Source organism: Alligator mississippiensis, chromosome 1 (assembly GCF_030867095.1).
Source record: "Alligator mississippiensis isolate rAllMis1 chromosome 1, rAllMis1, whole genome shotgun sequence".
Lineage (NCBI taxonomy): Eukaryota > Metazoa > Chordata > Crocodylia > Alligatoridae > Alligator > Alligator mississippiensis.
Genome location: NC_081824.1, coordinates 286,229,167 through 286,256,623, shown reverse-complemented (window position 1 = coordinate 286,256,623; position 27,457 = coordinate 286,229,167). Strand labels below are relative to the sequence as shown.

At 41.9% G+C, this 27,457-nt stretch overlaps 1 long non-coding RNA gene across 1 annotated transcript; it reads left to right on the top strand.

Annotated features, from left to right (window-relative positions):
• Positions 1-9,599: 9,599 nt before the first annotated feature.
• Positions 9,600-26,050, top strand: LOC109280412 (uncharacterized). Its single transcript, XR_009459051.1, has 3 exons — positions 9,600-10,002; positions 11,489-11,569; positions 19,482-26,050. It is a non-coding gene; the product is annotated as an uncharacterized LOC109280412 (long non-coding RNA).
• The last annotated feature ends 1,407 nt before the right edge of the window (positions 26,051-27,457 follow it).

Below are 27,457 nucleotides of genomic sequence, written 5' to 3'. Positions count from 1 at the left end.
CTAATGCATAATAGTAAAAAAGAATGGGTGAAAATACATAAACTAAGTGACAACCCATAAAAGGTACAGTACAACCTTATAAATCCTGATATAAAGAATCTGGAATTCTTGAAAATCTGGCACTTTTAAAAAATACATTACATCCAGGAGTAGCAGCATCCGGTCCCAGAATAGTGGAGGGGGAAGCTTACACATGGCTGCTGCAGCTGCCTTTCACCACCCTGCACCACTGCTCCACGTGTAGGTGTTGCTCTGGGACCGGCTGCCGCTACCCCACTTCCCCCACCTCCCCCCACGGTGGGCTGCTTCTCCGGTTTCAAAAATCTAGAATTTTCAAATTTCCGGCAGGTGCTGCGTCCTGAGCATGCAGGATTTATGAGGTTATACTGTATATCAACATCATAATGTCATGGCTAACCAAATTGCTCACCCAATGCTCTCAATAGAAAAATCCCCCAAACCCCAAAACAAACAAACATACAAAAAAACCTCAGACTGGAAAGGTACAAGTACCCCAAAGACCTGGGCTTTACAAACCCCTACCTAACGATGGAGCTCGATGCTGCTATTAATGGACTGAAGACTGGGAAAGCACCCAGCCTTGATGACATACATACCAAACAAATCAAACAGTTTGTAATACTGAAGTATTTACAAAATAAGGCAATTAAACTTGATTTGAATACAGTACTTCAAGAGATAGTGATGCTACTGCCTGCTTTCTAGTTTTGTTCCAATATTTAATTACTTTCACTGTTGGAAATGACTGCTTAATTTCTAATTGGAACTTGTCTTGTTGCATCTAGAATTTTTTATAAAAATAAGTCCATGGACATGAACCAAATTGAGCAACTGGTTGCTGATTCACAAATATAGGGATAACTCAGCCAAGGTTGATTTTTAATATCTGAAATATTTGACTCAGATCTGAAACAATAGGAACAGCTAGAGATGTAACAAAACTACCTTCAAAGAGCATATACTTTCTGTACCATTGTTGCTGTTGCTGTTGCATCTACCTGCCAAAACTTGAAAGCTTTCTTATCCCTAAGAAAACATTGACTCATTTGCTATTTAACTAAAAAGAGAAAAAACCCTATCATAATGTAAAGGCAGCTTTTAAGCACTTTGATAATGCTGCTTTGAAAATGTGTAGAAATTTGACTGTAGTCTACAACACATTGATCAGCTGCTTGCATTAAATACTGTAATCTGAGGAGAGCACAAGCTATGTTTGGTTCTGCTATATGTTGGAGTGGAAAGAAGCATAATTTTATAATTAGCTGAGGCTGCTGACAGACGTGGAAAAATAAACAAAAAAAACCAGTGCTTTACCAGAAGAGGAATCATGTCAGTTTGACCCAGCTCCCTAACGTCTGTATTGCTTGAGCACTTTAGTGGGGATTTTTGGCATTTTTATCAAATAAGAGATGGGCATGCACTGAGCTTGGTGCTGGGGCACACCGAGTTGAAATAAAGTACTACTCCCCCTCCCTGTCTGTACGCACTCTTAAATTTCAGGGTAGGAATATTTCTGTTTGTCTTCCTAAGAATCTTCCATAAGGGTAAACTGAATACTCTTTAAGTTTTAATAAAAAGGTTACTGGTTTACAACATCTATTTAAACTGCATAATTAATTAACCAATATTGTATCTTATATATCATTTTCATTACTGGGGATGCCACTGGAAGTACCTGTATGCTGTACTGGAAGGTATCATTGCAGCACAGATGCTCACACTATTTGTAATATTGCTAGCTTGGGCAGTGATAACAGAGAAGATGCAGCATCCCAGGCTTCAGTTAAGGCTGTAAAGAACCATGAAGGACTCTGGGTGCATGCTTAGGCTGTACATCTGTGCATGCATTTAGGAATAGGGTTTTACTGAACATCGTTAATTTAAAAAAGAAACCATTTCAACACAATTGTTTTCAATTACCCTGGATTCAGGATTTAGTCTCAAGAGGAAATGGTTGTGAGGAGTATTTTGTAGCTATGTCTCCTGCAGTGTCAGAAACCAGTTAAAATATTATGAGAAAAAAAAAACTAGTATCTTTAATATTTTCCTCATAGTGAATTGCTCAAATATAACTCTATTTGAAAGCGCCTTCCAGTTTGTGAAAAGTTTTATATATTTCTCTAGAGGAAAAAAGAAATGGACTTTCCCCTGCAACATCTTATTTACATAATGTCTGTAAAATACCAATTTTCAATAGAGAAAAATGTGAGCTAGAAGTGTTACAATCTAATCTACATAATACATGCAAATATAGTGGTTCCACGTGGTTAGACCAGCACCCTCAGCAAAATATTTACTTAGGAATGTCAACATAGAAATCAACAATTCCTAACACTTAAAAACAGACCTTGCAGGTTTATAATATTCATTATCAGTATTTAAATCTCATTTGCCTCTTCCCCCTACCCCATGTTCTTTATTGGATTAAAGAGTATTTTTTGGAGTATTTATGAAAAGACAAATGACATTTTAAATAAAAACAGCCCAATGAGCCATAAGCTGCTTATTTTCACATTTAATTGAATCCAGAAAACAATTTTCTCTTTAATTAATACACCATATCCCATTATTGCTACCAGGACTTATTAAAAGGGGAGCCCAGCTTACTCTTCTTCCCTAAACCCAGAGGAATATTTTCTCTTGATTTTCTTTTCTTACACATGAGCTCCATGCTTTCCATCTCCTTTCTGGCTGATGAAATGTATATTTATAAGGCAAGAGAATCAGAACTGGTCCACCATGGAACCTAGTATCTGAAGAGAAACTTTTATATGGTTTTATATGGACTTTTATAAAGTTACAAACAGTTTATCTCATGATCAGAGCAGCACCAATACCTGATGGAAGAGGAAGGACTGAGTATCGCATGGGCACCTCCTTTTCATAATAGGAAGACTTATCCTATTATGTCTGTTGGATCCCCACACCATGTTGGCAGTCAGCCCAGAAAAAGGTCCAGATCTCTCTGACAATTGCTTTCCTTTTCCTCAGCCTCAATCTAGAGGAAACAAAATGGGACTCTTAGATCCTTCTACTTTCCTGGACTTCCTTAGGGCTAGGGACAGACATTCCAAAAACCTGAGCATGAATTGATTCAATTTTTGCAGGTTAGTTTAACCTGGTGTGGCAGTGCACCTTTGGTGCCTGCCACTTTAAGGGCTGGGAGCAAACAGCTGGCATGTGCTTCATGAAGGCAACCATTTTAAAACCCAGCTCTCAAGGCTAGGGAGAAGTCTGCTGCTAGTAGGCAAGGAGGTAATATCAGGCAGAGCTGCTGCTCACAGAACAACCTGGAGGTAAGGGCGAGAGCTATGGTGATGGCTAGAGGCTCTTGGTCCTCGGCATGCCCTGAAAATGCACCCTGCCAGGGAAAGGGGTTCTGGCAGAACTGCCTCTGGTGGGACAGCCCCCAAGAAATATCAGACCAGGTACACCGCCCAGTGAAAGAGGGTTAGGGGCACTTTAACCCTGGCCTCCACCATCTGGTGGGTAGTGTAGAGAGTTGTAGCAGGGGCCAGGCATGCTTACGGGGAAGCACCTGAGTCCAACAGGAGTGTGAGATCCCAGAAGCCCCAGACAGGGTGGTTTGTTGTGAGGAGTCTGAGGGCCTGTACAGAGTAGGGTACAACTGGGGCACCTGAAGGACTGTGCTAGTGGGGTGTAGAGTAGGGCTGCAGAGGATGGCTTGAAGGGCTGCACCAGGGGTGTATTGAGTAAAGCTGCAGGGGTGGCTTGAAGGGCACTACATGGGCCAACCCCAAGTGTATGAGTAGAAACTAGTTGCCTGGTGAGCGGCTTGGGGCAGCCCACTGTTGGCACAAGGTGATGCCAAATAGAGTAAATGAGCTTGTGGGATCTGAAGTTGCTGTGTGGTGGTACTGGAGTGTGAGTAGCAAATCCTGAAGACCCAAGGGGGTTACTCAATGGGTCCAAGGGCAGTAGGGTGTGGCCCAGTAATGGGTGGAGTGCAAGAGGCCCCTGTGAGAGGGGGACAGCATGAGTGAATTTGGGTGAAAGAGGCCAAAAAAGGACTGAGTTTGCTCCAGCCTCAGAATGGGGAGCAATACTAATTTGGATACCATCTGCAAGGCATGGGTCATGGTGTAGGGAAGGTCCAGAGCCATGGATAGTGCTCCCTGGCATTGGGGTAGTGAACGGGCAGCCTCCTGCTTAATATATCAGAGTAACGTTCAAGTCCTGGCAAGTGAGTTAGGGCAGACTGCCCTAGGCATGTGGGAGGGCTAACGTGAGATCTAGCCCCAGGAAGGCCCCCTGTCACACCTGAATAGGCTGAACTGGTTTGCAAATGCACAGAAATTCCCTCTGGATTGAGAAAATGCAGGCATATGCCTATAGTGGCTCAGGCTGGAAGCTGGGGGTTGCTAGAGCAGCCCTTCTTCCCTTTCACAGTGCTGAGCTGAGGGTGGGGCATGGCCAGGTCCCAGCAAGGAGTTGATAACACAGTGTTTAGCACCCCATCAAGAAAACAAAAGCCTCTCATCAGTTTATGCATTTCTTAAACAACTTTTTCCAAAGAAGGAATGGAGGGACATTACCAGCTTACCTGTTGATTAGCTCCAAAAAGACCTAAGCAGAGTATCCTATCTGCCTTACTCAAAGGCCTCTTGTCATTAGCTACCATACCACATGTTGATACAGCCCATACTGTGGGAGAGGGGATGGGGAGGGATCTTTGCTTGAGCAGGGAGTGGTGGGGGGATGGGCCAGGGAGAAACTAGGCAGATGCTGCTGTACCTGTAGTCTCCACAGGACCTCCAGCCAGGGAGCAGAGGAATGGGGCCAGCCTATTCTCTGGAGCAGAGGCCCACCCAGGGCTGCAAAGCATCGGGGATGCTGGGGGCTCTGGTTTAAATTAAAACAGGAAGGGGTCTGGTACAGACATTGCATAAACCGGTTTGACCTAAATCAGTTAAATCTGATACTACATTCAACCAGGTTTATTTAAACTGGTTTCAGCCATTTTCAAACTGGTTTATGAGCACTGAACATCTGTTCTGTTACAGGTTTAAACCAGTTTCTGATCACTGAAGCCAGTTTGTGTAGTGTCTTCCCTAGCCTAGAAGGGATTGGGGTAAAGGTTTTGCAGCACAAGGGCTGCTTCTTAGCTCCAAATATTTGTGTATGTGTGTGCACATGGAAATATATAGTCATGCATTTGGCTGACTACAAGTCCACCTTCTGGTATGTTATTAAAATTGGGTTGTAAAACAAACAAACAACCCCTTTCCCTATTCTGTTTTCATTCTGAGGAAAATTCAACACACCAAAATTTTCTGTGGAACATAAATTCAATGTTGAAACATATAAACACTTTGCTTTGATTATGTTGAGATATTTTAATTGCATAAAATACTAAATTTAACATATACATATAAATGTAACTGATAATGTAATTATAGATTTCTCAATGAGATAAAATGAAATGTTTTGATGTTGTTGAAATAAATCGAGAAGGTTGAGTTGCTTCATTTGGAGTTTGAGTTAAAAATTAAATCAAATAAATTTTAAATTTCAGTAAAACTTCATTTTCTGTGGGAAAGAAAATTGTTCCATCCAAAAATTTTAATCAGTTCTCATATTTGTTCCTTCATTTTCATTCTTTTCCTTATGTTATTTCCCACCCCCAAAAAAATCACTTGGTACCAATACCAAAGAGGATGTACAACCAGTTGCACTGTAATTTTTTTTTCCTCTGTAATTTGATAAACTCTACATGCCTCTGGTTAGCTAACAATATCACAGAACCTAGGAGTTTCACATAAACTTATCAATAGTTAAAACCAGAATTAAGCAGGTTTGGAAATTCTGGGATGTTCCAGAACTCTTTTGCCATAGCTACTTATTTTAACCCACTGACACTTTTAAAACTGAATGCTCTAAAAATATATGTGGTAACCTGCTCCAACAACAATGCTTTTTTGTGGAAGGTGTCACTAGATGTTATTGTTACATACCATTTTCCATTTCTCCACAAGGAAACAAATGCCATTTTAGGCAGATATACTATGAAGGTTTTGATGTGTGCGCACATGTGTACATGCTCATATGCAATGAAAAGTTTTCATGCACAGGCAGGTTCAGAACACCTCTACACTGAATGAACTGTTTTGATATCTCATAGGAGTCCATTCTTGAGGCAAAGTAGCTTTTTTTTTTGCAAATAGGCATGTACAGGTGTTGCATATTTGGAAAGATATATTCCCTTTTAGCACTGCAACAAAAAGAAGTGTGCATGCATTCAAGCAATCTGTTGTGGGTGCGGTGGTGTGGAAGGGGGAAAGACAATTCCATGACAATGTGAACCCTTTCCAACATCAACTTCTCAGCAGTGTGAAATTTTCTAGTACCACATGTAACACCTGTACACATGGGGGTTATTCAAAGTTGAATCTAAGCTTTTATGACTTGTAAGTGCTACAGCTGGGGCAAAGGGGAGATTCTTCAGCACTTCTGAAATGGAAGAAGCATCAGATCAGGAAATGCATGTGAGCTTTGCATAGTAATTGACTTTGTAATTCTGACAAGCTATGTCTAGGGCAAAAGGGAGACCCAACATCCTTTTTTCTGAAGCTGAATTGGCATCAGAACCCCGTGAGGTGGTGCCAGCCAAGGACCAGGTCATCAGGCTTTGTGTAGTGACCAGCTGCTGTAATTGGCAAAGGCCAGAGCTGCTGCAAAAGGGAGACTCTCTGGCCCCTCTTCTGAAGCAGAGGGAATGTCAGAATCCTGCAGGCAAGTGTCAGCTATGGGCTATGAGGTATGTCTGTGCCTTATGCAGCTCCATTCCATCAGGTGATGCCTGGGGTAGAGAGAGGCATGTTACTATAAGTTCTGAGCCTGAGGGGTTGCCACAGTATATGAACCCAGCATCCTTGGGTGGCAAAGCCTATGTGAGGCCAGGAACACCCTCCCACAACTGCTAATCTCTACTGCAGTGATTCCCAAACTCTGACAGATTACGCACCATCAGTTTAAAATGATACTATTGACTTGACACACTAGATCAACACTCAGGATCCCAATATTGTGCTGTTAGACAGATGGGCATGATACAAAATTATATACACATACAAACACCACTATCAGTTCACACACACGTGCATACATACACAAACATGCACTTTCATGGCTGTGTGTTGACACTAGAGAGTGCTTGGGGTAACTTGGTGCCCTGGGGTCACTCGGGATCATCATGCCCTGGGGGAGTAAACCAAGAAGAGAGAGCAAGAGAAAGAACCAGCTGGGAAGCCGGGCCAGGGAGTGATAAGCCGAGGCAGAAGGTGATGGAGGAAGCTAGGGTTTGGAGAGAAAGCTGGCTGGGAGATTGGAAGCAGTGGAGCAAGAAGCCAGGAGCTGGGACAGGTCAGAAGGAGAGGTGGAGCTGGGACCAGAGGCAACAGAAGAGGCATGGGCTACCAGTGTCTCCTATGGGAGGGACATGTCCAGACAAGGACAGTCCTGCTCACATGCATATCTGCAGATCCAGGTGTCCTCATTGTCTGGTAGGACACAATGGTGAGGTTGCTGGTTTTTGTAGGGTCTCTGCCTTTCAAATGCTGGGTTTCTGTTCTGTTACTGGGTGAGGTCCATGGTTCCTGGGTGAGTCAATGCAAGGCAATGGTCGGTCGTTGAGTTGATCATTCAGTAGAGGCCTGCTACCATTGTACCTCAAGCACCCTCATTCATTCCCATTCATTCAGGAACAAATTTACATGAGACTGTTTAGACATAAGTCACAGTTACAACATACGTTACACCCAGGCAGAGGACAGAAGATGGAGGCTTGACATACAAAATGGAAACTTGACATTACTTTACAGACATAGGCCTAAATCATATAAATTCAATATTAAACAGTAAAAATCAATACAAAACATAATAGGACACTATTTACAATATAAAAGGGGCTTGTTACTATAAGAGAGTATAAGAACTTATCTTACCTAGTACTGCTTGTCATCACTTCTAAGGGATAGAGAGGGTAGAAAGAAAGTTAGAAATGGTTGGGGAAGAGGAGGGAATGCATTTTTAAGTTAAAAAAAAAAAAGGAGAGAGAGAAAACTGGGGCTTTTGCTACAATACAACTTCAAGTACCACCAGCATTTTTTTTCAGGTCAACCTTAAGTACCACCAGCAGATTTTTGTCATATAAAGTAATTATAATAAATCTGTTAACACATACCACTGACAGGTTGTCTGCATACCACTGGTGGTACATTTACCACAGTTTGGAAACCACTGCTCTAGTGGATTTTCAAAGCAGGCGAATCACAGTGTCAGCACCTACTTGGATAGCCAGAAACACTTCCCACACTGCCTCTCTCACTATAGACTTACCTATGCTGGAGACCAGGAGACTGCTTGGCAAGGGCTTTGGGGTGTCTGCATTGTTGTGCATGGTGCTATGTACAATTTCTCATAGGAGCTGAGAGCACTTTCTGAGGAAGCAGTGGCAGGCCTTGACTTTGATGGGAGAAGTATGGCACACCCTGGACCTGCTGGTACTTCTAAATCAGAAGCCAAGAAGTGCACAGGTGGCAGGGATCCATTGCAGGCTGTAAGTGAAATAGATAAGCCGTTGGCAGCTGAAATGTGCCAACTACACTGTGGCTCTTCCCCTTTAGTGCAAGGGAGGGCAGAGTCCTTGGGTGAGTATGGTTGCCCAGGCAGCCAGGAAATCGGGACATTCCTGCCCATGTCCCAGTTCCTAACAGAAGGTGTTAAAAAGCATTCAGTTTGCCCATGCTTCTGGCGTGTATGTGCAAATAAAATAAATTACAATTGAATGTATCCAGATTCCATGCCATGACTGCATTCTGCACTAGAGAACATGGCCTGCAAATCTACAAATGTACTCAACAAAGGGATAATGCCATTGCCCAATGAGTTAATGGTGCTGGGAAAAGGCATTGTAATATTTTATGTATCTCTAGGAGTTTGCATTAGTTAGACCACTGTGCTATACTGACAGGATTAAGCATCTTATCCCCCCCTTACAGATGGGAATGCACATGCACACAAGCAAAGTGAAGTGTCATGCCAAAATTCATATAGTAAGCAGGTGGCAGATCTGAGAACTTTGAAACTAGGTCTCTTGACTCACCCAGCAGCCTACCTCCATGGAGCTTGCAGGCTAAAGTAGACTATCATTTCTGATGCACAGCAGGCTTCCTTTAAAACCTGCCATTTATCAATATACTCATCAAGGTCATGGACAAATATTTGCTTGGAGTGGGAGGGAGAGGGGAGCTGCTGCTCAGGAGCATGCAGCAGCTGTATGCTCCAGCTGCTATGTGTACATGAGCCTGCAGTGATACAAGTGAGTTAAATCATTCTCATTTTAACCTTAGATGAAGCAGAGTTCAATATCAGACACTTTTGCTACATTTGCATTGCCACAGGCTCCTTCACACGCAACAGGTGTTGGTGTTAACAGCAGCTGTGTGGTCCAGAGCAGCAGCAATTCCTCCTCCCTTTTTGAAACTGCTCCAAGTGAACATTTGTCCATGCCTTAAGTGGTGTTTATGATCATTCATCCCCTATTCAAAGTACTGCGAATAGCTCAAGTACTGCAAGTAAACAGCAGCCACAAGTTTTAGAGGGGCTGGCTGTGGAAGTGAACCTATTTAGCTTTACAGTGTTTACTATCAATTAGCATGGCACAATATCTAGGATGCCACTATTACTTTATTATTTGAAAAGTATAACTGCAAAACAAATGTCATGTGCACCACAACATAGTAACTGAGGAAATTCTGAATTCAGCTGTGTTGCTAAAAGTTAGGAATGTGTGTTTGAGCTGTGACTGGGATCTGTGGCTGCCTATTAGGGTTTTCAGTTCTACTTCAAGTGAATGGAAAGGCTTCAACTAACTTCACAGGATTTTTGGATGGAATTGGTAGTTGCATGAATGATTGGACTGTTTCTTCCAAGCATAAAGATGTACATGATGGGAGCTGAGTAAGTGTTGAACAGAAGTACATAATCTACATGACCTGATGGAAATTGAAAAGTTAGTCTTTTTTTTTTTTTGCACTCCAGGTGAATTAAAATGCTATAACTCTTTTACATTGGATTGAATAGTTTATGAACTGTAACTATATCTATGGGTAGTGCCTATTTTTTATTATTGTTTTTACACCATTTGAATTGGAATCTTTTGGTTTGGGGAGGGTACAGTGGAACATAAACTGAGTAGGAGTGAAGATTTTGCTTTTGTTGCAAAAACTGGAAATAGCATAGTGGATTGTATTAATAAAAGCATCATTTGCAAATACAGGGAAGTAGAATAACCTGGACTACTAATGTGCTCAATTTTAGGCTCCACACTTCAAGAAAGATTAGGAAAACATGAAGAGAGATCAACTGTGGAGAACTATAAAAATGAGAGGTCTGGGAAACATGACTTATGAGAGAGGCTCAACAAACTTGGATTATTTAGTCTGAAGAAGAGAAAATTGAGGGAGTATTTGATCAGTCTTCATATAACTGAAGGGTGGTTACATGGAGGCTGGTAATAAAATATTCTTTGTGGTGCTGAAGCACAATGAGCAACTGTCTTTAAATTACAGCAAGGGAAATTTAGGGTGGATATTAGGAAGACCTTTCTTACTATTAGTGTGGTTAAGTATTGGAACAGGCTTCCCAGAGAAGTTGTGGGATCTCCATCCTTGCAAATTTTTAAGAGCAATTAAACAAACACTTGACTGGCATGGTTTAATCAGGGCCGATTCAGCTATTTGTAGAGGGTTGGACTAGATGACTTCCTGAGGTCCCTTCCAGCCCTACTTTCCTATGATACTATCAAATTGATGTTCAGTAACAATACTTAACATTCTATATCTCCAGCTGAGCTTCTGTTCTGCTGCAAAAATTATAAAAGTTATTGAAAAACTTAAAGATTTTTGGGGACTGAAGAAAAAACTGTTTATTTGCAATGTTAAGGATGTTATATCTATGAAAAGGAAAACCGATAACTTTAATATGATTCCTCACTGTTCTTGGCTTTTTCTTTATGCTATTTCCTCTATGTTATGAAGCTGACATTACCTTTCAACTTAATTTATAACAATTACTATTCTATTGCCATTTTTATACAGTAGTAGTTTCAGATTTTCCTGTTCTTTTCCTCCCACAGGTAAAAAGCAGATGGTGGGGGATAGTTTGTTCACTTGATTTTTTTAAAATCTTTTCTCTCATCTTCAGCAAAATCAAAGTAAAAACAAAGGCAATTTTCCTTGTGGATTTAAACAACTTCAATAACAGACTAAGATTCATTTTAAAATATATCTTTGAATACTAAGATTTTCATGAAAATAGCTAATGTAAAGTGCTGCATGAAAAATGAGCTTTCAATTCCTTGTGCAACAATACAATACTATTTGCCTGCATGTGTATTACATGCATATGTTTGTAATTATGCATATATTATCTATACTTTTCCCAGAGCCTGATGAAGGGACTTGGATCCTGAAAGCTTGCAGAAAAGGACAGTTTTCTTGCGATTTCCCAGTTGGTCTAGTAAAAGGTATAATTTTGGAACCAAGAGTTCTAGTTTTTTGTATATATTATAGACATGCATTTTTGCTAGCGTTTTTCAAATGTTTTTTAAATTTGTTTATAGAGATCTCAATCTTGTAGATTATCTAAAAAGACTACAGATCTAGGATGATGAATACAACTTTTGTTTATGAAGTAAAGTTTTGAAACAAAAAGAGTGGTCTTGAAATGGAAATGAGTAATATTTGCTGAAATATTTCACTGATCTTATGACACGGACAAAACTTTCTTGATCCCAGAATTTTTTAAATTATGGTCTTTGGTAAGTTTAACCAGAGTGACTCTCTCAAGAATTATGAACCAGTTTAAACTGGGTAAAAGCCGAATTAAATAACCAAGAGACTGGAAGACACATTCTTGATGGTAAATGATATGACCAATACTGTAGAGGCTACATTCACCTCATAGGTTACATAAGGCATGGAGATCCTGAGGTAGTGTTCCTTTTTCTTAAAAAAACAAACAAACAAAAAAACCCACCAAAAACCAAAACCAAAAACAAAAAGAAAACAACCCCCCCCCCAGGAATTTTGCTAAACTTGCTAGTTCAAGCCAAATGAGATAAGGCCCACCAGACTCTAGAATAGGGACATCACTATAGGCTCCAAGTTGGGATTTAGAAGGTGTTCCAGCATCTTGAAGCACTTGGAGAGCAAGGGTTCAATAGCATCTCGGGCCTTGGCACTGAAATTACTACTTAAGCATCTGAATGTAAATAGGCCTTAAAACCATGAAAAATAGGAAGATGTTGAGGGCTGAGTAGATCTCTGTAACAATAGTAAGGTCTAAGACCCAGCCAAAAGGAAGGTCTAAGACCCAGCCAAACTCTTTCTGTGGTATGGTCCTAAAAAGTTCCTGAAGTTCTGGATTAGACAAAGACTTCGGGAAGGGTAGAGGGGACTGTTGGGATTGAGGAAACAGTTCTAGGGAAGAGGTACAACTGAAGGACCTGGAACTTTGTAATATGGAAGGGGAAAGGTTTCCATTTCCTCACCAACTATGATAAGCTCTAGGAGAGATGGCTGCATGATTGCCATCTTTCATAAAGAGAGTAATAACAGTAAGGCAGCGCTGCCTAAATTGTAAGCAGCTGGGGGCCATGTGCCCCTTGAACTAAACTAGCAGAGGGTACCATGAAAGAAAACAGTTTTTCTTGGTGTTTTTCCTATTTTTGGCACCCTTCCTTGAGATCAACATGGAGATTCTGCAGAAGGTTTAGAACAGACTGGAGAACATACTGGTTAGGCATGTTCCTTCTTGAAGGGCACCCCGAGCCTTTTGTTTTGACATGTAAAACAGCTTAATTCAGCACTGATCCATGTAGAAGGGAAGGAAGCTTAAAGACCCCAGACAGAATGGTAACCCATTTTTAGCAAAGACAACCTTGGGATTACAAATTTGGGGTAAATTACACAGCTGAAGCTAAGTGAAAATGTTTCATAAAATTGTTTTCTTGCTTGATCTTTTTGTCAATGTTGATAGTGAGTTAAGTCTAAGAATTTTGGGAAACACCAGGTGGTGTTCCTACAGCAAGCGTAAACAAAATCTGTTTAAGAGTATAGGCAGTTGGATTTTGCTAAATGCTAATTTTAGGTTTGCAGGTTTTTAGAGACTGTTGCCTGACACCAGTCAATTCCCCCCCCAACTATTTATTTCTCACTAGAATAATTTCTTACATGTGAACCTACTACCTATATGTGATACCTATGCAATTAAACAAAAAACATATATTATTTAAAAGCCATTATAGAGGCCATAATCCATTATCAAACACAAATAAAACTAGTCTCCATGGGTGTCTATAAATATGGGTTGGGTGGGTGGGGTATGTTTTAATTGGAACAGCTTCCAGACAGCCGCTCTAATTAAAATGGTTCAGTGTCATGTGTATTTAGTGTTCAGCATTTCAAAATGGCCACAGGAACACTTTAACTAAAGCTCATTCAACAAGTTTTAGTTAAAGTGCCTCCATCACCATTTTGAAGTGTGGGGCACTGAATACACATGATGCTACAGCACGCTGGTGCATTCTAATTAAACAAGTCTGCTCTGACACATTTTAATTAGACTATGTCAGACCCCATGGGTCAGTGGCAGGAGATACAGTTGACAGCTGTATATTTTTATGTCAATTCAGAAAATGATGAATGCAATGTTTTTAAAAAACAAATGTTTGATGTACTCCTTACTAATTTGCGTGACACAAGAACTCAAAAAAATATTTTTTTATTTCAAGAATCATGTTTTTACTTGCTTTGGATGCAGTCTCCCAACTTTTGCCATTTGTAACTGATTCTGCACATTTCCATTGCCATATAAAAGCACTAGTAAAAGTCATGTTCCATTTCTAGATCAAAAGCAAGTTTTGCCTTTAGGACTGAACATGTGTTCTTGTTTCCTGCCTTGCAGTTTGTTACTTATGCATCTGATTTGTCCCTGCACTGCAGATTAGGGTTTGGTTACCGTTGCAATCCCTATTCCATTTAACATTTAGATTTCCTCAACTTCATTCCGTTATTATGATAATACATCTCTGACTAAGTAGAATAATTCTTATCTCATTACCTGGATTAGCTTTTGTGACCCTCTTGTTCCTATGGATTTACTGCTTCCCTTCCTTTCCCTCCCAGCACTGCCTTCACCCTGTCTCTTTCTTCCTCCCTCCCCCATCCACTTGTCTTTTGTATTTTAATTTTTTTCTCCTTATAATCTGTTTTCTGCACATCCTTTCAAAGCATCTGATGAAGTGAACTCAAATTCAAGAAAGCTTGTGCTCTCTATATTTTTTATTTAGTTAGTCTATAAAGGTGCATATCTACCCTGCCTTAAGTACAAAAAAACTATGAATTATCTTTCCCCAGCATAAGGTCATTGCAAATGGTTTGTCTTGATTTTTTTAAATACTAAGCAGTATTGCTTTTTCTTATCTTTTCTTACTGATTTATGGATACTAATATATTGAATTTTCCTGTATTTAACACTTGCATACCAGTTGATATGCACTGATATGCACATTTGTTGAAATGAGGTTTCTTCCAGTTAAGGCAAAGCCATGAATGTCTTTAAACTAATTTCATAGGCTTTGGATTGAGTCCTCAATGTAGCGCTTCACAGAATAATTTTGGGTTCACTTCAAAGGGGGAGATAAATATTAGGGAATGAATTAGGCCTAGAATATACCTGCAACTGGCTTCTGGAGATTTCTAAGGGGCACAAGTAGTATGATTATCCAGTGCTAGTGTTAAGCCCCAACTCAAGTCTGGGTTCGTGCCCGGTATGCAAAGGCCAATAAAGATACCAGGGGTGAAAGTATAAAAAAGATTTATTGCTAGCAATAAAAGGTGCAAGCGGAATAATTTCACAAGACAAGCACACACATATTCAATACTGAGCCCCTTATATACAAGAGGTTGAATCTTCATAAGCATCCTTGTTTGCTAATTGGTTATAAAGGAGTGACGCAAGGAGTTCTTTACTGAGCATGTCTCTATATCTGTGTTTTAGCTATGTATCTCATTAACATACATATATGTTTCATTAGCCTATATCTTCCCCGCCTAGGGGTGTGATTTTTAGTATTATAATGAGCTCTTTGTTCCAGTAACTCTGATTCTGTTTTTTGTTTTCAAGCTTCCTCTATCTAAGACTGTCTGCTCCTTATCATTGCAGATGGGCATTCGACACATAACATTCACTTTTGCTTAGGCTTTGCATAGTAGTTTCTAGGTCAAACCTTACACTAGGATCAGTAGTTGTAGTTTACTTACAATGTTCACCACAATAATATGATATAATGATAAATAAATCTTATGTATAATAGTATTTGTACAGTTTATCATTTTTGCTAAAAACATGTGATACAATTATATTTTCTGCCACTTTACACTAAATTAAAACAGAACATCAAATATAATGATATAAAAAGGGATAAAATAAGAAGTGGGCAATAAAACAAAGCAGGGGAATTCTACTTGATTTTGGCCTTTATTCTTTGTGAAAGTAGTGCAAATGCACCTAAGGAGTATAAGACAAACTGAATTGTTAGCAAGAAGCCAGATCTTCATTATCTTGGAACCAATTTCCACTTATTTCTCCAAAGAAGAAACACGACCATAAATGGTGATTTATCTATCTCATTCTTCCCATGAGAACAGATTCTGTCTGAATATGTTTGATGCCACCTGTTCATGACAACTGCATATCTCATTGGAAAAAATCTCTATCTATTTTTGGCCTCTTGTTTGCAGTTTTGCACCACAGACAGGTAGGTTTGTTGCCAAAGGAGTGCTTTTTTAATCTTAAAAAAGGGAAGTCTAAGACAGTCTCACTGAAAGCATATCTTTCTGCAGGCTGGCATCATCAATTCTTAAATGTAAGTTTTGTTTTAAATATAGGTGAAACATTGGGTCAGTGACTGTCAGTAAATTTCTCAGGCGATTTATCTGGAGGAGAATATACCTTACTTCCTGAAATCCAATATCAGGGTCCCCCCCCCCCCCCCCCACATTCAACATGGTACGGGAAAAAAACCCTCATCTTGGATTTGAGTATGGATGGGAGCAAGAGTGACAGGAGGAAGCCCCAGCCCTGGCTCAGGCTTGGGAGGCTTTGGGTTAGTCAGAGCTGCAGCTGCTACCTCTGTTGCCCTGCTACCACTGTTGCCCTGTGCCTCTTTCACCCTGCACCCTCAGCTACATTTGCCCCCAGCCCTTTTCACCAGCTTACCCTTGTTGCAGCTCCAGCCCAGCAGTGGCACTGGCACTAGTGGTGGGGGAAGCATCTCTAACTCAGCTCTGGGTCTAACTATGACCGGTTCTGGGGCCAGGGCTACCGAAACCACTTCTCCTTCACCATGTAGGTGTTGGAACCAGAGCCATAGCCCAGGAGGGTAAGCTGTGATGGGGAAGGGGCAGGCAGCAAGGGGGTACCAAGTGAGGTGGGGCACAGGCATGGGGAGGAGGAGTGCAGGCTCCAGGGAGCACCAGCACCACGGTGGGGGTGGGGGGGAGTAGGCATGGCAGATGGCATTAGCCCTATGGGGGGAACTGGGGGACATAGGTGGCAGAGGGGACAGGAAGCAAGGGGCAAGAAGTAGCAGGGCAAGGTGTAGGGGTCAGACTGCCAAGCCCCTTGCTGCTCTTTGCTTCCCTGCTGCTGTTTTCTCAGGCGTACTTGTGGAGTGTGTGTGTGTGTGTGTGTGTGTGTGTAGGGGGATGAATTTAAGGCAATCCTCCAATAATTAGATAATATACATGGAAAATTATAATAAATTCAAAGTTGTCTTGGATTTGGGTAAATATTGCAGAAGTTATTTAACCACCCAAAAAGGGGTTTATTTGGAAAAGGCTTCTAGAATTCACTTCTTAGGGTATCTGATAGATGTAAAAGATCTAACTTTCATCCTGTGTCTAAGAGTTCTTCATTGAGTGAAGGTGCTCACATTTATCAGTCTGATTTCAGGGCATGTGAAGTCATCATAGAATCAGGCAGAGATAAAAGTCAGTTAAAAATAATTGGAAATATTTTTATGAGCTTTGGGTGGACTGCAGGGCCAGCGCATCTAAGTTCTGCTCCATACAATAAAATGGACCCTGCCATAGAAATAAAAACTTTTAGTGCCGCCAGAACCACTCTGCTGCCCTTCTTATTATAGAAGGTGTCGCAGGGCACCTCGGTGCCCCTGCTCCTAGAAAGGAGAAACTGCCAGGGAGCGAGTGAGCGCGCCCTGGCCTGACATAATGAGCCCAGCTGAGGCTTGCTCAGGTAATGAGCGCAGCTGCGGGTTGCCGGAGCAACCAAGGGGAACCAGCTGCCTGTAGGAGGCAGGGCCTGGCCCTTATAAAGCTCAGGGCTGCGGCCAGGCTGGCAGTTCTCTGCCAGCAGCCGGAGAGGCAGGAGCTCCCTTAGCCGAGATATGGGGAGAAGCCCGACGAGCGAGTACAGCTCATGATAGCCCTGAGAGGATTGGGCACTAAAGGTTTAGCCAGGGGGCTTTATGTTTGTGTTACAGCCAGGAGGCTTGTGTTTGTTTGGCTCTGTTATTACACCCGGAGGCTTGGGTGAGGCTGTAGGGGTTGGAGGAGGCCTCAATCACAGGGACCCCAGAGAGTGTGGGGTGCCCTAGCGCCAAGAGGGCACATTATTTTCATAGCGCCAGGGAAGGCGCAGCTCGCACGCCAGTGCATGCGCAACTGGCAGTGAGGAGCGCGGCCAGTGGGTCGCGGGCGCAACCGGTAGGTTGCAGACGGGGGACCGAGACCCTGGATTGCGTGCGGGGTACATAGACCCCAGCCCCAGGGAGAGGGGCGATCTGATTGAGAAGCCCCGTGGGGGCACGGCGAGCCCCGAAGAGGGGGAGTGCCAGTGTATATGATTGAGAAGCCCCGTGGGGGCGCGGCGAGCCCCAAAGAGGGGGAGCGCCAGGGTATATGATTGAGAAGCCCCGTGGGGGCGCGGTGAGCCCCAAAGAGGGGGAGCGCCATACTGAGGAGCCCTAGAGAGAGGGGCAATTACTGAGAAGCCCGAGACGGGCATAGCGAGCCCGGCCGCAGGCTAGTGCGGTAACACCCCTCAGACTGAGGCAGGGTGCTGTGGTTGCCCCGAGAAGACAGTAGCAGCGCGGTGAGCCAGGGTCAGAGAGGGTGCCCATGCAGTTGGCCCATAGGACCAGAGGCCTGCTAGAGAGTCCCTGAGCGGAATCACACCGGCAGGGGAGGCCCAGAGTGGGCAAGACGAGAGTCCCAGCAAGAAGTTGGGCACGAGAAAGGGAGCCCAGAGTGGGCCACATTAGAGAGGAGGCCTGGGAAGCGGGCGTACAGACCAGACAACGTCTATTACATCTGCAAGGCTTGGGGCGTGGTATTAGGGGCTGGTAGGAGCCACGCATAGCCCATAAGGCTAGGGTGTCCGAGGAACACCCACCATATCGGGAGACCCCCAGGGGGTCCAGAAGAACCGCGGGGACAGAGGTCCCGAGTAGCCGTGCCCAGGGAAGACACAAGGCAGCCTCCCAACATTATATTGACCAACAAGACGTGGCGGGCGAGAATTAGAGGGTGTCTTGGGCCGGCGTGACACGGAGCGAGGGACCTTAAGGAGATCACGGCCCTCCGTGAGGACCCCGCCGTGACAGAAGGATAAAACTCTACCCAAGGTTTGGTTTGCTTTAGTGTTTACATTTTCAATGTGCTTATTCCAGCTTAGATATTTTTCTAAAATAGATTCCAAGGTATTTAAAAAAGGACACCACCTCTACTTTCCTTATAAAAACTGAACTCCTTTCCTCCTTCCATTCCCAAGAAACAATACTTTGTGTTTATTTCCAAGCTATTTGAGGTGTACAATACTGTTGTAAAAAAATATCTAATAATCTCTGGAGGTCTGAGATTTTTTTTCGGATATTTTAATGCATCATCTGCATAAATCAAACACCGGCATAATCATTCAGTATCATGGGTGTGAGGAACTGATTCCTTGTTAGCACCTGTTTTAGATCAGGTCTCAGTTTCTTGTTAGCTCTCAATTCATACTGGTGGAGGAATTCTGGGTTCACTTACAAGGAGGAGGTGGATATTAGGGGCTGAATTTGGCCTGGACTACACCTGCAAATTGTTGCTAGAATCTCCTCAGGGATACAAGTAGCATGACTGTCCAGTGCCATGATCAGAAGATGTGGTAGCAGTGATTTTTGCCTGTTCACTAGTTTTTGCTGCCCTCAGGCAATTATGCTTTAGGATGTTTCTTTCCCTATGTTTCAAACATATTTGTTATGAGGAATAATTATTATATTACTCTGAAAGGACAACAACTAAGGAAGGACTCTAATCCGGATTCTTCTATTTATTTGTTTTTTCAGTATAGCTTCTCTTTCTATATTCTAGGAATAATTTGCCATTCAACTCTTGCATTAAGAAGTCAATTATCATCAAACAGTAAATGAAAAGGAAGATAGATGCCTGAAATAAAGAAGACGTGTCTAGAAGGGGAGAAAATCAGTGACCTAGCACTATGCTGAAATCTGCAGTGTGCTTCTGTTAATGCCAGCTGACTGCACTCCATCTGCAGAAATATTCTTTCCCTGCTACATTGTCAGTATTCAATTAAACACACATTTACTTTACATTACATTGGAAATGTACATTAGCATTCTACCGTACTACGGAATGGGGCCCTATGTACAGCCATAATGGTTCACATGTTTTATCTTGTTCTCACACAGTTATCTCTTGGAGAATTCCTTTTTTTCTTGTAATTCACTTCTTTGCATTATATGAATTTACCTTCCTACTTCCTATATGCAAATTCCATTTAAAAACGTGCTTTTTTTTTCATGGACTCTATGCATTTACACCTACTCTGGTCTGTCATTCAGTAGATCATCTCTCTGTCTCTCTCTCTCTTGCTTTCTAATTTAGAATTTAAACCCACAGGGTGTCTCCAGATGAGCAGACAAGGCGTTTTGGGTAAATTTGATATCTTTTATTAGACCAACTAAAATAGTTGGAAAAATACTTCTTTGCAGGCTTTCAGGTACAAATACCCTTCATGTAGTTTGCAGTGCTGCAGAAATGTCTGTGTGTTCATTGCACTGCTAATTTGCAGTGTGGCGGGTTTTTTATGACAACTGGAGATCCTGGTGTCAGAAAAAGACTGTGGAAGAAAAAATGGGGCAGTGCACATTGTGGCAGTATATACCATCTGAAACTGGGGCCTGGTCTTCCAGAGCTATGCTCTGGCTGCTGGACAGACTCTGACTGCCTGGATCACCACTGCTGAAGCCCCAGCAGGCCCTCAGGACTGCAGGTGCTGGCTCCATCCTCTCCTACCCCACCCAGGGTAATGTGCTGCATGCCAAAGCGTGTGTTCAGGGGCATTCCCTGGAGACAAGTAGCTGTGGCACAACTATGTGCCACTACTATTTATCCTCATGGAAATGCACATGCACACTCATCTGGATGTGTCCACAGGGGCCAAAGTGTTTGTTTTTTCTTTTTCTAAATCTCAAAGTACTTTATGATTATTCAAATACTATTTTACATATTATTAAAAAACGTGATCACTAACTAATATATATATATATATTAGTGGTCTTTATTTAAGGTAGGGATTCTAGTTACCAGCATAAGGCAGCAAACAATTTTGTGGCCATTAAAGACTATTCCTGTAGTTATCTGTATAGTGAGTTTCTACTTCTTAAATGTGGCTTTCTAGTCTCATCCTGAACAGCTAATCTGTTAATATTATTATCTTTCCTTTTGTAAACATGAAGGGCAGGAAAGAATGGTAGCACTCTAGTACATTTGAATTGTATTTAATGATGGAAATGATATTGATTAAATGCAAAAATGATTATAATGACCAGCATTTCCTTTATTATATAAGTTAAGGTGCAGTGTTAGGTGTATATTCTTGGGAACAGGAGAAATCTATCTTTGCATCACATACACCATTTGCAATTATCTTATGAACTAGTGATTCTCATCTGCAGTGAAAGGAATTTCCACTTCTTTTATATTGCATTATCATGAGACTCCTAATTCCCCATTGTCCCAGGCAATGTCAGTAGTGTAACCAAGATGGGAGAGACAGGGCACATCTACACAAGATGCTAATTGCGCAGTAGCCTAATAACACTTCACAGTACTGTGCTGGGCAAAACCTGAGCTAATAAGTTACTGCAAAGTAGTATTAGGCTACTGTGCAATAAGTGTCACTGAATAGCTATGTGCTGGTACTACTACTCAGTAGTGTGAGTTACTAAGCATTGATTTAGTACTTGGTTAACCAAGTACTAAACTTAATGTGCAGTTACTACAGTGCATTAATGAATGTGTAGACACACCCATAGAGAAGCAGCTCTCGCTGTGAGCTTAAGAAGTAGGTGGAAAAATAAAAGCTGCTGTTGTTGCCATGCTGCCAGCTGTCAGAAATTGCTGCTGCTTCTGTACCATCATTGCTGCCCCAGCTGCATTGTTACATCCCTGGAAAATAAACAAACATACAGCAAAAAACCTATTCCAGACCAGTATAGCTGTGAGTCTTTAGCTATCTTCAAATGTATTTTAAAGTTACAAAGCTAATAAAGAAATAACTATACAAGATCCTTTGTGATATGCATCACAGTTACATTTTAGCTCTTCTATTTTGTTTACCACTGGTACATTAATGTTGCAAGTGATTATATAACATGAAAGATATATCCCCAAAACTAAACATCTGATCTCTGAAACATGAACAGTCAGAGTGTTTATTGACAGGTATAGTACTGTTAGCTGTGAGGAAAAGATTGATCAGAAACAGAAAGGCTGCCTATACACATGCTCTGAGGTCGGGGAGGAGAGGGGCATTTTAATTAGAGCAGTTCCTGGACAGCCACTCCAATTAAAACAGCTCACTGTCACATGTATGAAGCCCCTGCACACTTAAAAATGGCTTCAGGATGCTTTATTTAAACCTCATTTGAAGAGGTTTAACTAAAGCACCCCCATGAACATTTTAAAATGTGTGGGGGCTTAATGCACATGATGGCGAGGTGATGCTAGAGTGTTCTCATTAAAATATGAATATGTGATCTAATTAGAACATGAATGAGCATGTGTATAGGCAGCCAAGGTCCCATTAGCTTTACTTATATTATGCCCAGTAATAAGCTTTGTACTGGAAATAGGGAGCTGCAGGATTGAGTCAGAAGTTACTCTTACAACATGCCATTTTCAACTGCTATAAGTGCAGAAGTATAAGGATCAGATCCAAAAATGCTACTTCCATTTAAACATAAGAAAAAAATCCAGAAATCTATGCATGTCTTTGCTGATTTACTAAGAAAAATCAGTATTCAAATATCATCTGAATTTCTGCTTTGTTCACCCTGAAGCAGGTTTCATATTAGTATCCTGCAAAGTTGTAACGACTCAAATTTTTTTCAAAGAAGACTTATATTTATTATAAAACTTACCTCTAACTTTATTTATTGGCTGCTGCCTATAACTGGGCATGTGATAAAATGCCATTTTCAGATTTAGGATATATTGTAAAAAACTCAAGACCTATTGCTGGGACATGACACGAAAATGGAATAAAAATGAAAGTCTGTTTGGTGACAAACACAAAAAAAAATTCAGTCTAGTAATTCCCTGTAAATAGGGTGTCGGGGGGAGGAATCCTGAGGATTCTCAAAAAGATGACTTTCTACAGAGGAATTCAAACTGAATATGATTTTAGTTTTATAAATTTCTAATGGAGAGAAGGTCAAATTTTACCTCTTGCATACATTTAGATGCTGATAATAAGGTATTGAATATTGTCTGTAGTATTTACTAGAGAATACAAACTTATTCCAATTGCAAAATTTCATCATTTTTAATGGAAAAATAATTATTTTCACAGATTTTACCTATAAATTGTTTCACTAAAATCCTATTCTATAATCATTGCAATTTGTATGTATATATCTCAAACACTATGCAAATTGCCACCAGAATGTAAATATTAGCTCTGTTCATTGACTCCAATTCTTCATTTCTCCCTAAAAAAAAAAAAGTTTCCAAAATTATGAGTTATCTCATTTCTATTGACTATTACACTCATTTGAGGTGTATGTGAGAAGAAATTATACTTCAGACCCAGTTCTGGTCCAGCTGCTACTGGAAGTTAATATCCAGATAGTTAGCTGATCAGGTGTCATTTGTCTGCACACACATTTATGACCCTTTGGCACAGCCAATTTCTTGGCACCCAAATAAAGTCAGTTACTATAAGAACCTTGCACAGGTCTTCAGGCCTTATGCATGTAAATCCAACTTCCTCTCTACACAGACACAGTTATAGTTCTGCCCTAGTCTTCTGTGTATCCTTTACCAGGTCTTCCTCTGAAGCCACAGGCTAAGTACAGCCAGTCAAAAAGCCATGTGGCACATCACAGCGCTTCCCTGCCCCCCACCACAGCTTGCTGTCTGTGCACACTCCCAGGAACAGGGCTAGTGGGGCGCGGGCAGCTGTGCCCCTCTGCAAGCCCCACACGTGCTACCCAGCTGGGTGGGGGTGCAGTTTGTATGTGGTGGCCAGCACCACTGTTGCTGCACCCTGCACTGCTTTCCCTCAGCCCCCATCTACCGCTGGCCGGGTGGGCGGGCACTCCTGCATGGAGCTGGGGTTTGAACATGGTGGCTGCCACTGCACTGTCACTGCTGCACCCTGTGCTGCATTTCTGTGGCCGGTCACACGTCCAGCTCCACAGGAAGGCAGTGTGGGGCCTGAAGGAAAGTACGGGAAGACACCAAGGGAGATGTTGCTGCTGCGCCCCAGGGTGCAGTCTGTCCCTTCCCACCTACCCACCCATTTTCCCCCCCCCCACTATTCTTGATCTGTCTCCCCATCCCCTTCCCTTTCCCCTGCACTGCCCCTTCCCCGCACATACACTTACCTGCTGGGGTGTGCCTGTGTTTCTGGGGCTTGGGGGCAGTTGTAGGGGGAGTGAGGAGAACTAGCAAGGCTGTGGGTGGGCCTTTAATTTTCATCATGGATTGTGGGGTTTTTATCAGAGGATCTGCAATTTTTTTATCAGAGAATTTGTGATTTCTTTATCAGGGAAAACCAGGATCCCTGCCCATCAGTGGTGGCTGGTCAAGAGGGGGTGCTCGGGCGCTGGCCCACCGGTTTCAAAACGAGACACAACCTGCGTCAGCTAAGTAAATAAATAAAAATAATAGTATCGTTAATTAGAAACAGCATCAGTTGAATTAACTATGTAAACAAAAGTAGTAATAATTTTTTTCTTGCCTATGTCTGCTAGTAACATAATCAATGATTATGCTTGTCCATTATGCATACACAACAAAAAGTTCAGTATACGCAGTAAGCACCTTGGGGTGATCCCCTTACTGCCCAAGTGGCGCATGAGCAGTAAAAACACCTGAACAGTTTGAACGAATGGCAATCATCATTTGTTTAAGCCAGCAGCAGAGCGCCTGTACTGATGCCTCAGCCTGGATAAAGAGCTGTTACCTAAGAAACCATGGGACACCCCCAACCCTGCCTGGAATGGCAAGGGAAGCGGGAGGGAGAGGGGAAAGGGCAAGGCCTGATGCTGTCAGTCACCCAAGGCTTGGCTAAGGCTCGCTCTCCTTCTGGAGCCTGTGAGGTAAGTGGGGTTTGCAGAGAGCTAGAGGGTTGCAGGGATGGGTGGGAACTGGCTGGGGACTGAGGGAGTAGGGAGGTTTGCAGCCTGCCAGGCACTCCGACTGGGAACTGGGGCTTGCAGTCGGGGAGCTGGGAGTTTGCAGCTGGGGAACTGCGGGGTTTAGTTTTGATAAACATAAAAAATTACGTCATGTTTTATAGAATTGCTTTCATAAACAAACAAAAATTGAAAAAAAAATAAAATAAAATAAAAAAAAGAGTTGAAACTGGATGATACAGTGTGATGCTCCACCCGCCCCACCTGTCTGAGTTCATCATCCATGCCTAAGTCCCATACCATTGCCAGCTCCCTTGAGTCAGGCATTTGTCCATGTGGGGGGAGCCCTACACCAGCCTGGGCTCCTCCTAAACTCTGGTCTGCTTAGCTATGTGGAGTTCTGCACCAACGGTGGCTTCCCCGCTGTATGCCTGGGTTTCTCAAACAGGAGAGAGGAAGGAGTCCCCTATCCTGGTGTTGGCTGCCCCATGGTGTTGTTAGGGTAGCTTGTCATATTTTATGTTTTAAAGTTGCACCTGTTTACAGAGTGGTGAATTACAGTATTGTTTAAACTTTTGTTTTCAGCCTTAATTGTTGCTTAAGTTCTGTATAGCCTCATTATTATCTGAACTCTTCATTTTCCTTATCAGCTAGCCTTGAGTTGTTTTCACACATCTCATAGTGCTCATTTATATATTGTATCTTTTCTCTTATACCACTGTGAGAAGTTCTTCTAACGTGACATAGTAATAGTCTTCTTACCAGCTCAAATGAGCTGAACTTGGCACTAACTAGCTGAATCAGAGGGATGAAATGATTAGATATGTTAATGAAAGGTGATGAGGGAAACCAATGGACAATACCCAAAGTAAGACATGGAAAAAGACCAAATTAAGAGGTGCACATGTGATGGGTTTGTTAAGCAAATAAATATGCTGACAGGATAAAATACGGACAGTATGCTGACTGCAGAGAGACCAATCCGAAAGCAGAGACATCAGAGGAGTGAAGTTAAAGAAAAGCTTAAAAGGAGACAGCAAGAAATTTAAGTGCGTGTTGTCATAAATTCAGGAAAACATCTGTCTGTGCCAGCCATAAAGATTGTCCACTGATGCCACCCACTGCGTTCAGGAAATGATGGGCTATCGTTTCTGCAGGGCAGTGTATCATCTGGATTGTTGAGTGAGATTATTGTTCTGAATGTTTTTCTGTCTCAGAATACAAAAACTGCTAAGATAATATTTATTGTACTAATAAAGTTAGACTTTGATTTTAGGACACTGAGTTGTCTGTATTCATATTTCACATTCCATTTAAGAGTTAATTGTGCTTTAAAAATCCCTTAGCACTATCTGGTGGATAGTGGTGCTAATAATGTGGGGCTCCTTGCCAGAGCCAGTCCAGCTTGGCAGAAGCATAGGAGCAATGGCAGAGGCTAGCCTGTCTGTTCTGAGAAGGGGCATTAGTTGGGATCACACAGCATCCTGGGAGGCTGGGGGACTGAGAGGGAACTTTAGTTGGGAAGGGATTGGGACAGAGGTTCGATAGGGCAGTCTAACCTAAACTGATTATATCTGATACTTCATCAGTCTAGATCTATCTTAAATTGGATTCAGCCATTTTGAAACTGGTCTGTGTGCACTGAACTTCTGTTCTGTTACAGGTTTTGATTGATCTCCAAACGCTTATACTGGCTTGCCCGTAGTTTCAGTCCCTAGTCACAGTCTCATGAGCAACTCTGCTATATTGAATAATTTTGTCCAGTGAGATTGCAAGTCTTCAACAGAACTGAATGTTGTTCAGAGAGATGGCTTTCTATATAACTATTTGCTGAAAAGTTAGTAGGGTATTGATATGAACCTGCCAGAAAAAAAAAGAAGTTGTACCAAAAAAGCATGGCAGTCTAGGAAGTTAACACAATCTCTGAAGAAATGAGGGAGCAAGTTTTAGATCTGAGGTTCTCTTATTGTACCTGTTGTGGTATCATGTTTCTCTATTCTTCTTATTCTGTTTTGCTTCCCTCTTTTCCTCCTAGCTGAAGGGAACAGAAGGCTTCAAGGATAGAACTACATATTGTGCACAGTCACTATTGAGGGGCCTCAGTCTCTTACAGTAATTGAAAGGTCTCCAAAAAGCCCATTTAGAAGCAGTTAACATCATGTTCAGAGGTCTCCAAACTAGTTCATGCATTCTCTAATTACTTGTTAACATAAGGCATCTACAAAGGGCCAAGTGATTTCCATATAAATTAATGCCAAAAAGTACTACTTCTGAAGAGAGAGGCAGTTGTAAAGTAATTTTAAAAATTCTGGGAAAATAAAGGTTGGTGTTGTGAAATCTGTAGCCTTGGGCAGACAAACATCTTTCGCATTTTAAGCAGCTATTGATTGCCTTCAGTCATCACTGGCAATGCAGCAGTAGACAAAAATCAAAGCAAAACTACTTCCTTGCCCTCCTCCCCCCACATACCTTTGATTCTGTTGTGATCCAGAGCATTGATGACTGTCTGTAGGAAAAACTATTTCTAATAATGTTTCTTCTCCTCTTCCCTCTCTGCTTATTCCCCCCCAGTTATTTTTTCCTCTACCCCAAAAGACAAGGGTTCATTTCATGGATTCTCAGTTGGTATTGATTGAAATATAGCTTCTTCGCTGTTATGCTGATTTACCCCTGTTATGAAAT